Genomic DNA, 17,362 nt, shown 5'->3' with positions numbered 1-17,362 from the left:
GATGAGCATCACCTCATCATTACAATATTCATTTTTCTTCCGTCAGCTAAATTTTAAAGGGTTCTTTGTTTAAGCAAGGTCCGGCCTAGTCACGTTCTCAATTAGCAACTTCATGGAATATTCTCACGTTCAGAACTATTGCGCTCATCCTTTTAGGCAGCCATCTGGACTTCTAGGCCACACTGTCCTTGAACTGCCTTCACTTCAGGCACAAGCAGCTGGCATTCGAACTCGGACTTGGGCTGCGCATGCTCAGTTCATCTTCTATTCGCAGTTTAATAAAACAGCCATGTTTTCACTAGTACTCAGAGGCCAGAATGGGAACTATCATAGAAACAAACACAAACGAACGTTAATTTTGGAAATCTAACCTTTCTGTTTACCTCCCCCTTACTAAGGTTTTCCCTATTAGTAGTTACATAGCGAAATAAGCAACATTTATGCTTACCTATCTTCATGTTTTGCCACAAAATACGTAAACAAAAAGCACATTTATGCCGCATTTCATTATCTCAAAGCTGCTTATTAGTTCAGGACACGACAGAATCACATAATTAGTTAATTATGATTGCAAAATAAGCAAAATTAGTTCCCACATATACTTGTGTAGGTGTAACTTTTTATTCCTAGGTTGGTTAATTTCACACATAACTCAATTAGTTTGAGTTATGATTATGTAAGTGTGATTTTGCAAGGGATACACAATCATTTGTTTCTCCACCTTGCTCCATCAACCCTATCAATGGTCCTGCATTGCTTGACTAACCTATCTCTACTTTCCTTATACATTGTTGAATACCTTTCAACCTGAGGCGTGTAAATAGAGGATATAGTCAGGCGTTCAGGGCTAGTGATCCCGTTTATACGATGTGTTGTCTCCCTTACAGTGGAAATTATGGAGAAATCTGGTACAGAGACCAAATTCTCAGTCATGGGTGAAAGTTGCACATTTGGAGGTCAGGCTGAGCTGTCAGTTACATCAGGCTAAGTGTTAAACCTCCTGAGACGGGCTAGCACCTGATCTCTAGATGTACTTCGATTAGAGCTCTGCTTTGTGCAAAGCAGCTCCCGAGACAGAAGCTTCAGGAAGCAACACTACTACTGGGGAGTCCTATCTACAGGCTACTTCATTTGATTGGAGCAGTCGCTTTGGACACATCAGAGCAATTCTCCTCAACTAGGGAGGTTTGGATGTTATTCAATTTTACAATAATGTGATTAATTTATTATTAAACTGCCAGTTTCTGCATTGTAATTGATCTAAAGGTCTATGTGACATCAGCTCCTGATATATGATTACATTTGGTAATTACTTCACACTCCTAATTTTCAAAACTTGAAAGGTACTGGTTTGATTGTAACTACACAAACAAATTGGCCGCTAGAACTAAGCCATTTGTTCCTACAATATGTAGAAGGCTGCAGTACAAACATCACAGAGCATCATGACCTCGTAACTTAGGCACAGTGTTGAGCACTCCGAAGGACTTTTTATTTTTTATTTTTTTATTTATTGACATTTTATTAAAGTACAACCGTACACAAAACAGCCAGGCTGTTGCTTATTCATGACAGTGTTATCAGTACATAATACCATCATGTGAATTATAATTATACTTGTAAATACAGTCACTTCTTCGCATAGCCTCTACAACAACAGGTAGGTATTTCCATGATAAAAAGTTGAATCTTAAGTTTAATGCGATTAGTCGCTGCAAGGCACATTCTCATCCATAAATGTAAAGAGCATAGGGAATTCAATATACCAACCTACACCAGCAGTGTAGTAACCCATAAAAGGTTACCCACATCCTAGCTGGTTCCCCCTCCCGGCTGCCCCAGTGACCCTTCATTTACAATCATCTCTTGCTGTATGCAAGCCCACGTAACAAATGGTTCCCAAATATTTTTGGGTCGAGATGTGGTGGGCATCAGCTCCCAAAAAGTGGTCAATTGTGAGTGGCCAAAAGTTACATCTTTTATGCAATCTTCTTTAGATGGAACCCTCCTACCTCCCCAAAGGAGTAATGAAGCGTGCAGCTTCCTAAACTTTACACTTGTGTCCTTAACATACCCCAACAGCCCCTGAATGGGACTGGGATCACCAACCAACCAAGTTATTTGGTGTATTATATTTAACACATGGAACAATACATTTCCAATCGCTGGCAGTCCCATGCAATATGTAAGAACCCAGCCAGAGCAATCCTGCATCTCCAGCAACAGTCGTCGTCCTTGAGACCAATATGGTGCATGTTGGTAGGTGTTCTATAGAATCTGTGTAGGAATTTAAAATGTATCAGGCAGAGTTTGTAGTTAGGGGAGAGTGCTGTTAGTTGGCTACAACAATACAACAATTGGTCTTCATGAATGGCCATTAGTGCCCGAGGCTTCATCAGTGGAGCCGATGTCTGCATGTGGGTATATATCCTAGTGATGAGACGGCCAGGGGAAGCCGTTTTAAGTACATTTTATAAAGCACTTAGAGTGACCGGAGTGTCTGGAAAAAGTGTCATGTAAAGATCGACACGCTGCTTTGAGTTTGTGATATGTAAATAATTTGGAAAAAGCCAACTGCCTATCCTACACTGCCGTCGGGGGAGGGCAGAACAAACCCTCTGGAAGAGGTCTGCAAAGGTGTGAAGTTTCATTTTGTGTGCCAATCCCCTCCCAAGTCCATCTCCATTGGGGAACAGCATTGGATTATGTGCCAGGAATATTGCGGGAGCATATAGTATGGGAGCCCCAGTTCTCTTCCGTAACTCGTTCCAGGCCCAACTAAGTGTCTCCACGGTATCTATGTCATCTTTAGGGCGTCTGTATTCCTTAAACAGGGCAATCTGCAGATGAAGGGGAGTCACAATGACTGCCTCCACAGCCACGTGAGGTTGAAAAGGAGTAGGGTGCACCCAGTAGTGTAAAAACTGAGCCTGCTCTCTCCATGCATACAATTGCATGTCAGGAGCTCCCATTCCAACCTGGCGCAAAGGAAGTGTTAAAAGGTCCCATGAAATTCTTGCCTGTCCACCTGCCCACACCAGGGATATCAACAGGGACCTCAATGTTTTAACAAGCATTTACAATGCAATGGTTTTGCCTTTGGAAAAGTTTGAGCTATTGGCATTGTAAATGACAAAATTTGTATTTATGTGTTGGTTTTGAAAACAGATAAATAAATGGCATTGTCATTTACACTGCCATTAGCTTAAACTCTCGCAAATTTGAGACCTATTGTACCCTACGGACGAGCTCAGCAGACAGCAATTACTACCACACACACACACCCAGAGCCTGGGTGTGTGTGTGTGGTAGTGCGGTAAAAAGAACACTCAAACTTATCTTACCACACATCTGGGGTAAACAGCAGGTGGCTCGTAGGCGACAAAATCTCCCAGGCAGTGCGAGCAGGGGAGTAGCTTGGTCAGTAAGATTTGGTGGTGTGTGTGTGGGGGGGTGTCTTCAGATTTTACGACAATCAGGCGGGCATATAATATTTACCTACATTATATGACAAGCAGGGTGTATGAGAGGCGCCTACGGGGCAGTTAGTGGCTAGGGAGAGGAATGCAGGCTGGTAAGAGTACTATGAGAGAAAACACAATATTTTGTACAAAGACCACTATTTTTGATGACTTTCAAAACCGAAAGGGAGAAGAGTATGTGTGCCTTTTGTTCTGTGTGTATGTAAACATTCCTGGTGAATTCCGACTGACATCTCACAATACCCGATTGAAAGCACCTGTACCCAACTATTTAACAGAAAATGCATTCATTAGGGGGGGAATTTAACACTTCAAACACCCCACCTTAAGCAACACCCCGAGTGCGAGAGTTAAGGATTAGCTGCACACAATACAGCACCCGAGAATCAATGGGCGTAGTGTACCACCCCCCCACCCCACAGCTGGAGATCAATGGGGAAAGGTCACATGCCAATTAGCGAGCTCAGCAGAAAGGTCATCTCGAGACCTGTTCGAGTGGCATATTAAACAGCACTCTTCAGTTGGCTGGCAAGGTCTCCTTTAAAACCGACGCCCATAGTACCACAGCAGCACCAAATACAGGTGCATGCACTCAGAAGAGCATGCCACCCGTACAAGTGTCAATCCACAACCGCCGACACCGATTCATCAATAACATTTGGTTTGGTAAGTGTGCCAACACTTGATGCAAAAACGAGCTACACTTCATATACCACACTACAAAGAAGCCCGTCGAGTGTTACCGATGAATACTAGCAAAGGGTAATCAGGGGCTGTCCTTTCCACAGTCTGGCCTACCTCCAGAGAGTAACTGCCCTTTCTATTACTCCGGCCCATCCTCCAGACAGAAAGCTCCTTTCCATTAAGTCTGCTCTATCTCCTACAAGGAAACCGCCTTTTACATACAATCTGCCCATTTCCAGCCCTAAAGTATCCCCACCTCTCAGACCGCAGCTGCCCTTCCCATAATCGACGATGGCTGTTAGATCCCAAAAAAGGCTGCCATGTTCCATACTGCGTCTCACATTTCCACAAACTCTGGGTAGTACCCATGTAGTTGATTCCTCTGACAACTAGCTTGGCTCAGCCCCCAACTTCATTCTTGTTTTAACACTACCACCTCTCGAAGACGCAAATCGGATGGCAATATCTTAATGCATTATTTCTTCAAGTAACACCCTGCAGATATATACCTCCATGCCTGTGTACAGATTGTCAGTGCTTGCATACACCATCGTAAAGCCAACCTGCAGCCACAAGAACTCAAACGCATTTCTAGCCGTCCAATGGGAACAGCTTAGCACTTAACCTTTCCGTCTATGTCTGAAGTTAATTAAGGCTTAAAACAAACAAGGTCATTCTTAAGGTGTGAGTGGCAAAGTGCTGGGGCAGCATCGAGCTCTGGCAGATGCGGGCTATTTGCAATAGTGCAGCAGGCTTCTGCATGTGCCGTGCATTCGCCCACTCTCACTAGGATGAGGAAACTGCAGTTCTGGCACCCAGTCCAATGCCGCAAGCGAACCTCAGGTTGAAATGGTGTGGCTGAAAGCGGTGCTGTTGTCAAACATCCTAACCCGGCTGGTTATTTTACACAAAGAGCTTAGGACAGTAAAATTAAAGATAAGTGAAAGACACTACAGGATCCTGGTGTAGCCTGCAATGCAGCTACCAGCACACTGAGGCGGAGAAATACAATGGAAATTCAATTTATAGGAGTTTTGGTTTCCACCCGATTCACACAGGCCATACCCGGCACCTAGAGCAGTCACAATAATTTAAGAAAACACGTAACATGAATAAAAGTACAATGACCCAAATTGTAAAGGAACCCCCTATGGATCCCTGAAAACTGCAAGAGAGGTTTCCAGGTAGGCCTTGGCAGTAGGTGCTTGTAGTAGGGAAAAAAGCCCACAAGCTTCCTGCAGTGGGAACATGGTAACTTCTCATTCTTCCACTCATAAAAGTGGACGCCAGCTATGGGAAAAGAGCCTTTCCGTGGCCACAAAGTCTCAACTCCATTCTGGGGCAATTCACTCCACAGCTGGTCCCTCAGTGGGCAATACGTCACACTCTGTCCTGGGGCAGTTCTCAGTAAACCTCAACAGAAGCTATCCCTGCCCTAATGGCTGCTCTGTGGGAACAAGGTCTTTGCCACAGAGCCACAGTAGGACAACCTTTACCACGTTCATTCGGACTGAAGCCTAAAACTGGGCCCTCGGCGGGCATTAGCTCAGATGCGGTACTGGGGTAGTTCTCACTCAAGAGTGAGACTATTTCTGTCTGAAGGGCCTCCCGCCCCTTTAGTCCGGTCACACTCTCGAGAGGGTTCATCCTCTCAAGGTGCTCATCAGCTAGGACACCCCTGCAAATAAATGCTATGCTTCTTGCCCAATAAAAGCGTAGCCTGCAATCCCCCAAACCCGGCAGCCCGGCGGAAGCGGCGGGATGTGTTTTACAGAGGTCACGGAATGACGAGCACGGCGAGCGGCAGACGACGCCATAATTGGTCCAGCGGGAGCCGCGCCAAGAGCGCTGCCCGCCGGAATGGGAGGGCCTAGGTACCCCCGCTCTAGGAGCACCCCTTCAACCAGCTGACACCCTGGATTAACCTTAAAAAGCGGATTTCATCACTCCCAGACATCTCCTCTTCAAACCACTCGCGTTATGTGGCACTACTACCGCTCTCCTCACAAACGCGGCGGATCAATGGGCAAGGCATCTCAAGAAACCAGAAACGCCAGCTCGCCTTTCAGATGTGCGCGCTCTGCTTTGTAAAAATGAAAATACGCCGCAGCGAGAGCAGAACCCGAAGGGCGCAATCCTGCCTGCATCAAGGCTCGCCCCAGTCACGCTGCTCGCATTAACCATTTTTTAAAATAAAAGTGACAGTGTATGATCAAGGTAACGGGCACACGGAGAGCGGGAGGGGGGGGAGCGACCGACGGGAACACTCGACTTTGAGAGAGAGCTTTTGTTAAAAAAAAAAAATCGACTTCGCAGTGTAATCTTAACCGAGCCAACCCGATTTTATGCTGAAAGCAACTCACCTGGACTTCGGTCGGCCGCGGAATGGCCAAAACAAACCTCGACGAGCAAAAAAATAAACCCCGCCCACCGCCGCACTGACGTGACAAAAGGGGCCGGATGAGTAAAATTCTCAGAAACGCCCTCGAGTCGCCTCGCAGGATGACGGACGCCTCTGTTTGCCAATGGCTAGCGTCCATTTATGGAGCTAGCCAATGGGAAACAGAGGCGGGACGAACATCCATACTGTTAACAAAAGTTTTCGCCTGTGCGGAGCACTGCGTGCTACGGCCAGGCGAAACCTAAAAAAGGCTTGCGTTAGGACTAGGGGAAGATTAACAAATAAATAAAGGAATTTCAGTAACACCACCATCTTAACCAATGCTGTCCTTCCAGCTAAAGAGAGTGGGAGCACGGCCAATGCAGTTATCTTTCCTTCCAGCCAGGTTATGGGGCAACGTTAATTCAAATTCCACAGGACCTGTACATCCCTGCTAATCTATATGCCTAAATAGTTCACGGGTTTCACCATCCACTGAAGCGGGAACTCAGAAGGGCTTTGCATAGTGTTATCTGTCAAACGAAAAATAACAGATTTAGCCCAGTTGAAATACCTGAAAGGCCACCAAATTTAACAAATTCCCTTAATGACGGATCCAGGTTTGATGCTGGATCTGACACATATAACGTAACATCGTCGGCATATAATGAAATTAAAAGACTACGGGCACTAAAGCCAATCCCTTTAGCGGTAGGATGTTGCCGGATCCGTGCTGCGAGTGGCTCCATCGCAACCGCGAAAAGCAACGGGGACACGGACATCCCTGCCTCGTCCCTCGCGAGATGTTAAATGGTTCTGAAAGGAGACCATTCACCCTAACACGGAACAGTGGTTGTGTGTAGAGTAAACGTAGAAGATTTATAAATAACGGACTGAAACCCATACAACCCAGGATTGCAAAGAGGTATGGCCACTTTAGAGTAGCGAATGCCTTTGTGGCATCTAAAAATACCACGCCGCCTGTACCTCGGGATGCAAATAATGTAATACAGAAAACAAAGTCCTGAGATTATGATCTACCAGGGATAAATCCTGATTGATCTGGACGGGCAACCAATGGAAGCAGAGGCCTATTAGCAATCAATTTGGTGAAGATCTTTGCATCTACATTTATTAAAGATAGCGGCCTATAGGAGTCTATTTCATCCTCAGGCTTCCCAGGCTTTAACAGGGTAATTATAATCACTTCCCGCATTGATGGCGGAGGGGCGCCAGACTCACAAACTTACACAAAAAGCTTGAATAACTGGGGGCTAGTTCCTCAACATAGGTTTTTATAAAAGGCGGTGGTTAGACCGTCCGATCCAGGTGCCTTGTTCAGTGGCAAACTTTTTATGGCCTGTGCCACATCCTCTACTGTAAAGGGAAAATCTAAATAATCCCTGTGTCTGTAACTCAGCAGTAGCAACTCTAGGGAATCTAGAAATTTATTTATTTATTTATTTTCTGACATTTTTAGAGCGCGAACAATTACCCTTGGGTGTCTCGGCGCTAGACTGCAGTTAGGTCAATCCCTAGAGGTGAGGATGCAGAAGGTGTACTATATTTATTGATTGAATAACCACGTCTTCAGATTTTTCCTAAACTGTAGGAGTGATGGACTGGCTTTAATGTGGTATGGTAAAGTATTCCAGATCTTGGGGGCCGCGACTAGGAAGCGGCGGTCACCCCATGTCACAGTTCTGCTACGTGGGACCACTAATTGGTTAAGTGCTGAAGATCGTAGCTTTCTAGCCGGGCTGTAAGATATTAGGTGATCTTTAAGGAAGCGAGGCCCCTGATCCTGCATTACTTTGTAAACTATGCACATCGCTTTAAACTTTATCCTGTTTTGAATGGACAACCAATGGTAGGACCTTAGAGTATCTGAGATGGGTGCGAATTTTGGTTTTTTGGACAGCAAGCGTGCTGCCGCATTTTGTACCATCTGCAACTTCTTTATGACTCTGGATTGTGCATTCAAAATGAGTCCGTTGCAGTAATCCAGTGAACTTAAGACCAATGACGTGACCAGGGTCTTGGCGGCTGTGTCAGGCAGAAAAGGCAACATTTTCCTGATTATTCTAAGTTTAAAGTGAGCCGCGGACGCTACTTTATTGGCATGAGCCATGAAGTTCAGCTGGTTGTCAAAGACAACTCCCAGATTTCTCACCTTGGGGGTTGGGCAAGGTGGGGTGCCAGATGTTGATGGCCACCAAATGTTGGGCCACGGTGGCAAGAGATTGCCAAAGATTACGACCTCCGTTTTCTCGGAGTTGAGCTTCAGGCAGTTTCCTGCCATCCACTCACCGATAGCTATCATGCCTCTTTGGAACCTTTCTGCCACCTCCTGTCCGTCCCCCTTAATGGCCAACACCAACTGTGTGTCGTCTGCGTACGAGGTTAGGCTCATCCCATGTGCCTTGATGACACTGGCAAGGTCCGATACATAGATGTTAAAAAGTGTCGGACTAAGGGATGAGCCTTGAGGAACCCCACACGGCAGCGACAGTTTGGCAGATCGAAATGGTCCAAGAGTGACCGCCTGCGTTCTATTAGCCAGGAAGGAGGCGAGCAGGTTTCTCGCTGTGGAGTGGATTCCCATTTTTTCGACACGGTTGACCAAGGTCTTATGGTCAACCGTGTCGAATGCTGCCGAGAGGTCCAAGAGCACCAGCAAGGCTGTCCCTCCTTGGTCCCGGATGAGTCTAATATCATCCGCTGCCTTGATGAGGGCAGTTTCGGTTCCGTGACATTTACGGAACCCAAACTGGGTATCATCAAGCAGGTTATTTTCCTCTATATATTCCGACAGCTGCTGGTTCATGGCTTTCTCTGTCAGTTTGGCCAGAAATGGAAGATTTGCTATGGGCCGGTAATTTTTCAAATCATTCCTGTCAAGATTTGGTTTTTTAAGCAAAGGCTTAATCAATGTGTTTTTTAAACAGTCCGGATAGGTCCCAGAACTCAGTATTACATTGCAAATGTGAGTGATCATGGGATTAACTGTGTCTGAAACCATGGCTAACACCGAAGTGGGGCAGGGGTCCAGTGCAGAGCCTGATTTAATGGACCTCAGTATGGTTTTAGTTTGATCGGTCGTTAGAGGTTTAAAACTCGTCATAGTGTTACTCAGAACTATCTGCGAGAATGGGGCAACAGTAGTATTGGGTTCCGAGGTAAACGCTTGATATATATTGTTCACCTTTGTAAAGAAGAACTCAGACAAGGCATCACATAGTAATTGTGATGGAGGAGGGTTTAGGTCTGGTGTGTTACCCGATAGGGTTTTAGCTAAGTTATACAGCTGTTTGCTAGAATTTTTAGCTTGCTCTATATGTAGAGTGAAGAAGTGCTTCTTTGCTGTCGTGATCATGGATTTATAAGTGGCTAGCGCTTCTTTATATTTATTCTTACTTTCACTGTCGTAGGTTCGTCGCCAGTACCTTTCCCTATTTCTTGTTAATTGTTTCTGTATTTTTAGTTCTTCTGTGTACCATTGAGCAGTCGGCATACTTCTGTTCCTTGAGTGGGACTTAGTGGGTGCCAATTGGGACGTGGCATCACTCAGCCACTCATGAAATTGGGAAGTAGCCGTACAGGGATCATTAGATAGTTCAGGCTTAGTATTATTTAAAAGTATATTTAGGTTATTGTTATTTATATCCTTCCATGCCTTGAAAGTGCCTGGCTTAGGATGGGGAGTATTCTTCCTACACGGATCTTTAATGGTCAGCCTACTGAAAATGGCCGAGTGATCGGTCCATGTCATAGGAAGGATTTTGGTCACCTGGAGGTCTTCCACGTTCGTAAACATGCCATCTAGCGTATGTCCTGCCTGATGGGTTGGGGCCGTGACCAATTGCTTAAGACCTATAATTTCTAAATCAGATGTGAGGGTGATAGTATCTCTATCATTATTTTGCTCAAGATAAAAATTGAAATCGCCCATTACCGTAGTGGACTCATCTGTGGCTAATGATTCCATTAAGATAGTTAAGTTTGTTAGGAAGGCTGCTCTAGCCCCAGGAGGTCGATAGAGGAGCACTCCCTTAAAACTAGAAGACGGTGTAAATTTTATATTAAAATGTAGAGCTTCGCAAGATATAGCAGGAATAGGGGATGTACGGACCTTAAATTGGTTTTTCAGTATGATAGCCAGGCCCCCCCCCCTCTGTTTTTCTCTCTATCCTGCCTATAAACTTTATAACCTGGTGGGACTGCCGTGACCAAGTCAGGCGCAGATGCCTCGTCCATCCATGTTTCCGTAATATACAGGGCATCTAATTTGTAGTCGATGATAAGATCGGCTATCTCTTGGCAGTGTTTGCCCAGGGAGCGCGCATTGATAAGGGCCATGGTGATATACTTCTCCTTGGCCTGCTTGGGAACCTGAGTGTGGGGGATGTCGTTATTAACAGGGACGACGATGTCACAATAAGGGCACTTTAGATTGGTGCCCATAGGAGTATGTGTCAGGTCAAATTTGGTACAATGAGAGGTATGGTTTGAGCGAAGGCTCAGCAGAGCACTCCGTTTGTACAAGATGAGCCGAGCAGGGGTTGTGGCCCTAGGCCCGGTCCCGGCGCGGACGGGCGCAGACGGGCTCGCCTTTGGCGCGCCTTTGGCGCGCCGCCGGCGCGCCCGCTGCGCGGACGGTGGGTCTGTTGTTTTTATCCATCACCGAGCAAGGTGGGAGGAGGGTGGGAGGAGCGATCACCTGGGCAGGCAGCCTTGCCCTACCCAAGATGGCGGCCAAAGTGGCTGTTTTCGATCTCGGCGCCTAAATACAGCAGCGCTTAGAGGGGAGATCCAGAGAGGTCTTGGGCGAAGCAGTCTCGCTCCAAGAAGGTAGATTAGCAATATTATACAATTAAAAACGGCCAGTTAAAATTTCTACAGTTTTTAAAAAAACGGGCTATTTGTCAATCAATAACACGTTAATACAATAGTATGCACAAGGAAGTGCAGAGCTCCCCCGGCTTCTGCCTCAAGGGTTGAAAAACGCAGTGAAATGGTAGCAGGCCTTCGGGGCTGGAGTCCTGTGCTGCTGTATATAGCTTAGAGTAAAAACCAGAAAACTCATCTAGTATAGCTCTCTGACCTCTAATGACCAACTGGTCCGCAGTTTTCAGCTCAGTGATAAAGGCAGTAGATCGTGGGGCGTGGAGCATTGCCACTAGTGTTTTTCCGGGCCTGTCCCCCTCACCGTATCTCCTAGCCTGGGCTTGTTTACCTAGAAATTTAACTTCCCTCTGTGCCTCAAATTCAAGCAATTTTTCTTTCAGCGTTGCCAGCTTGTCGGGCGCACCGGAGGAGTAATATTGTGATTCTGATTCCTTAATCTGAATTTCAAGTCTGTCCAGGGTCCCACGGATGGCCTTCAACACCCCCGCCTGACGGGCTGTACCATTCCCTCTTACCACAGTTTTCAAAAGCTTCCCACAACGTAGCCATGGTGTCCTTATTCAGGGAAAAATAATCAGTTATGTCCCCCTTAATCTCCTCCTTAAAAGCTTTGTCTAGGAGAGCTTCCTGTGGCAGCCTCCAGGTGTACATTTGCAGAATGGAATTTGGTAATTTCAATCGTAGGAGACAGGGTGCGTGGTCTGAGAAAGACCGGGGGAGATGTAGGGCCTCCCTCGTCCACGAGCCATATCACGTGAAACTAACCAATAATCTAATTGTGACCATGCTTTATGATATTCTGAGATACATGTTCCTTCTTGAACCGTCGAGTGTGTACGTCTCCAAATGTCCACTAATTCCCCGTGTGATAGTATGGCTTGTAATGCGGCACTAGCCGAAGGGTGTAGTGCTCTAGAGACCCCCTTCCTGTCCAGTGCGTCGTCAAGAATGTCAGTAAAGTCACCTCCCCAAATAATGGTATCACAGCTTGTTGCTTTCACCTTGGCCCATACATGTTGAAAAAACAGGTGAGTCAGCATTAGGGCCATACACCTCAACCAACACTATTGGATTACCACCCAGGTTACCCTGTATTGTTGTGTATCTACCTTCTGGGTCTAGTTGTAGTGTGCCCACTTTCCAGTCCAGACCTCGTCTGATCAGCACTGCAACTCCTCTAGAATAATTTGAATAAATAGCTGAGTAAACCGATCCCCATCTACTATGTCTCAATTTAGGGGAGGAAGTGACACTGAGATGTGTCTCTTGCAGCATGCATATATCAATGTGGTGTCTAAGCAGATATGAGTGTACTAATCTGTCCTTCCTACCATCATTTAACTCTCGGATATTCCAGGTAAGAAAGTTTAAAGATGTCATAGGGTGGCTATTTCTATAAAGGGCAGTGAGTCAAAAGGAGCAAAACATAACGGCATAGACTGTTGCACATGACAGTAATCATGAAAATCAAAAAGCCTAGATCTGGCAAACAACAAAACAATCCCACCCCCAACCTGCCTCCCACTCCAACCCCCCAATCAGGTTGCAGACTACCCATCCCAAACATCAAAACAACTACAACTACCAGTGGGAACTCTCCCCTGGGGGCGTAGTACTGCCGGCATACTCCCCCGATTACTCAGGGTGGCCAAGAACATTTTGGTGGTTCTTACTTATTGTCTCTCAATAATAGAACCAGGCACCCAAATCAACAAAAGATCATATAGTGGGTGCGCATCTAGTGTGTGAACTGCAAAACCATAAAAATTTAGTGGGGCCCAGCTAACTTCAGTATACTGCATATGTGGACATATTGCACCTAGAGTCAAAGAACATGTGTAACAGTGCCACAGACTGTAAACCAGTTATCACATGCATCTAGGTAAGCCCAGTACCCCAATTCCAACAAGCACTAACTAAACCATGCCAAAAGGAGACATCATAAATTAAACCAATAGAACCTCGGGACCTCAGTCTGTTTCAATCATTGTCGCTCAAAGTGTTCTCCTCTGCAGCCGACTCTTTTGGACGTTGTTTGGGTGCTTTCCCACCAACATGTTTCACAAATTTCAGGGCGGATTTGGCGTCCGTGAAGAAATGAGCTGACCCGTCATGCGTGCCCTTGAGGTTGTCGGGATACAGAAGAGCATATGGAATCTGGGCTTGCATGAGGAGACATTTAGCCTGAAGGAACTCCAGCCTAACCGCCTGCACAGCCGGAGCAAAGTCAAGGTAAAAGGAGATGCTGTTGCCTCCATACGTTATTGTCCCCTTCCCCTGGGCGAGGCACAGGACAGCATCTACATCTTGAACACTCCAAAGGACTTAAAATTATATATAATAAGTCAAATAGTACACGTGCAGGCCAGATGACACAACATTATTCCATTGCTTATAAACACAAAACACAAGGCAAACATGTAAAATGATCTGTGGTCAATTCCTGGCTAAATACAGCCTTAGATTCGTGTCTTCCCACCCAGAGGAATAAGTCACAGCTCCATCATCCACCAGCCCCTTGGTTTAATGACTCTTTGCGTCAGGAAAAATCCCGTTGCAAGAAATTGGAGCGCATATGGCGTTCTGACTATTGCACACTTAAGAAATCAAACTATAAGGCTGCCCTCCAGGCTTACCACTCGGCCTGTGACATTGCCAGAGCTATTCATGCTAACACCACCATACTTAAGGCCCAAAATAGACCTAAGGCTCTGTTTAAATTAGTAAAAGATCTTTCTGGCATGTCCTCTGCTCCAAAAAACCCTTCTTTGGATACTTCCCAATGCAATGTTCTAACTGAATTCTTTTTGGATAAAATCGATAAAATCTATGCTATCCTGGACGCCACTCCCAATGTTCCTACTATCCCTGAGCCCGTACTTCCTACCCCCTGTTGCACTGTTGCTGATGATGGTATTCATAATACCTCCCCAATTCATTCCTGGGAGTCGATATCTCTCCCGCTCCACCGTAAATATTTACATGAAATAAAATCGGGCTCACCTCTTGACCCTCTGCCCCCTCAAATAATGGGCACCTTGGACCCAGACCTGCTTCAGATCATTTTAGACATGCTGAATGCCTCACTGGAGGAGGCTACAGTCCCCAATGAATGGAAACACGCGATGGTGGTTCCATTGCTAAAGAAGGCCAATGCAGATTCTAATAACCCTTCTAATTTTCGTCCTATTTCTCTCCTTCCCTGTTATTCTAAAATTCTTGAAAAACATGTGAACTCTCTTATCACCTCTTATGTAGAATCTTCTCACCTCCTTCACTGCTCTCAGTCTGGGTTCAGGGCTGGCTTCTCCACGGAGACTACGCTTCTTGGTGTGTCTGAGACCATCAGGAAACAGGTGGACAATGGGGAGACTGTGGCACTCATCTTACTTGATTTGAGTGCCGCATTTGACACCGTCTCCCACTCCATCCTATTGTCCACCTTGCAATCCGTGGGGATTGATGGCACAGCTCTGGCCTGGATTGCTAGTTTTCTCTCTAATCGCACTTTTCAAGTCTTCTCCTCTACTTCTGTTTCTTCTATCTATTCTTCCCCTCACGGTGTTCCCCAAGGGTCGATTCTTAGTCCCCTCTTCTTCAATCTTTATGTGAGACCGCTTGCTTTCTTGGCAGAGCAAGCGGGTCTCACAATATATTCCTATGCTGACGACACTCAAATCGTCTACTCACTTTCTACCAAAAATCAATCGCCTACATCTTCCTTGCAGTCTGGCTTGGAACAGATCTCCAACTGGATGCAGAGACATAAACTAAAACTCAATGGGGACAAAACGGAGCTGCTCCTATTCGGTCCCAATACATCTTTGTGGGGCCCACAACATTGGCCACCACAGATGGGTCCGTTACCTACCCCTTCAGATTCAGCCCGTAATCTAGGGGTTCTGCTTGACAACCAGTTGTCACTGAAGCAACATGTTGTAAAGGTCTCTGCCACCTGTACCGCCATCATCAGGTGGCTTAGAAAAATCACATGGATGCTTCCAGTGGATACCCTGAGAACCGTGGTCCAAGCCCTTGTCATCTCACGGATGGACTACGGGAACATACTACTTCTGGGCGCCTGTAAGGAGGTATTAAAGAAATTTCAGGTGGTCCAGAACATGGCTGTGCGCTTGATATGTAACTTACCTGCTAGGTCTTCGGCCTCTACCCATCTGCGCAAACTGCATTGGCTACGAATTGAGAGCCGTATCAAATTCAAATCCCTTTGTATGATGCACCGTATTAAAATGGATAAAGCCCCGAAATATCTATCTTCCTTGGTCCAGCAGTATGTTCCCTCTCGTACCTTAAGATCTTCTACTCAAAACAAGTTTCAAATTCCACGGGTCAAGCGAGCCAAAATGGGTGGACGCTCGTTCGCCTTACAGGCTCCTTCCTTATGGAACTCTATGCCCCAATTTTTGCGCTCGGAAGTCTGCTATATGACATTCCGTAAAGGTATCAAGACCTGGCTTTTTAACATGTAACTGCCATGCCCTTGGTTCTTACACTGGCTCATCTTCCGTTTGCTCTAGCGCCGGGAAACCTCCGGGTATCTGCGCGCTCAATAAATGTAATTATAATAATAATAATAATAATAGCCTCACCAATGAAGTTAGCCCTGAGCACTTAACGTTTTAGCCCTGAATGCCTGAGACTGACTGTTAGTGAGAAAAGCCTCACACACGCTGCTTTCCCAACTCATCACAGAGTGGCATTAGATCAGTAAGTCTCAATGATCCCACACTTTGGCACAATGAGAAGGTCCTCCTCTCATTGAAAGATACTTCATTGGGTTAGCCACTGAGAGGAGCCAACTGAATCTTTCAGGATCACAGAGAATTTTGCAGCCAGCAGCAGTTGTTTATCTTTAAAAGTGTAGGGACTTAGCACATGGCTCGTACTCAAGCGAACAAATCTGACTTCTTCTTGAAAAGGGATTCCCTCCCTGAAAAAAATTGGAACGACTGGGATCAAATAGTACATATTAAAAAACAATTCTCACATACATTTGCTTAAAAGCAAAACGCTTTGAAAGAGCAGTCATTCAAAATTCAAGTCTGTTAAGGATATACCAGACCAATGCAATCTGAGAGTGCCCAGAAATTAACCAATTTTCTTCAAAGAGCACTATGCACTGGCCCATATATCAGAAAGTGTGCCAGTGATATAATTTTGGCATAAGTGTCCTTGATATGCCACAGTAGTCTTCGAATGCCAAAAATTACATACAATATGCCAGTGCCAGCATTTGACCATTTATGATGCTGATATACCACGGGCAACTCTTATGCGAAAATAATCTCTAGTACTTCAGGGCCAGTATTTTGTCATGGTGGCCTCACTCCCTGTGCCAGAATCTACCTCCAATGTGACAGCACCAGCATTTTGCCACAGGTGACTTATACTAAGAATTACCTTCAGAACCCTAGTCCCGCCATCTTTTCACTGGTGCCCTGTATCCCAAGAATGTTCTTTACTGAGGCATGGCTTAGGCGCCGAGACAAGATGATGGCAGACCTCTAAGCTCCATTCTTTCACAGAGCTTCAAGAACAATTTCTGGCCATATCAAGACCATGCTCAGCACTCTCAAAGCTGGTCTCATACATCATATGTCTCAAAATATGACGGGAGATTCTACACACCCGAACTTCATTTAATTCCACCGGCAAAGAGGATCTTCCTCTCACGCGAGTGACCACCATTTTGCCAGCACGCTGCTCGGTTCACTTTATCTCTGGTTCCTTATGCGGCTTACTTCCAGTGGGTAAGCTTCCTTTTGCTCTTATCCTCTATTTTATGCATCTTTGGAGCCCTTATGGTATGGTTCAACCCTAAACCAGTGACTTCCCTCAGCATATCCTTCTGCTTCATGGACCCATGCTAATGCTGCCAAGCTACCAG

This window comes from Lissotriton helveticus, chromosome 2_1, assembly GCF_964261635.1.
Source record: "Lissotriton helveticus chromosome 2_1, aLisHel1.1, whole genome shotgun sequence".
NCBI classification, from domain to species: Eukaryota; Metazoa; Chordata; class Amphibia; order Caudata; family Salamandridae; genus Lissotriton; species Lissotriton helveticus.
Note: the sequence above shows the minus strand (reverse complement) of the source record.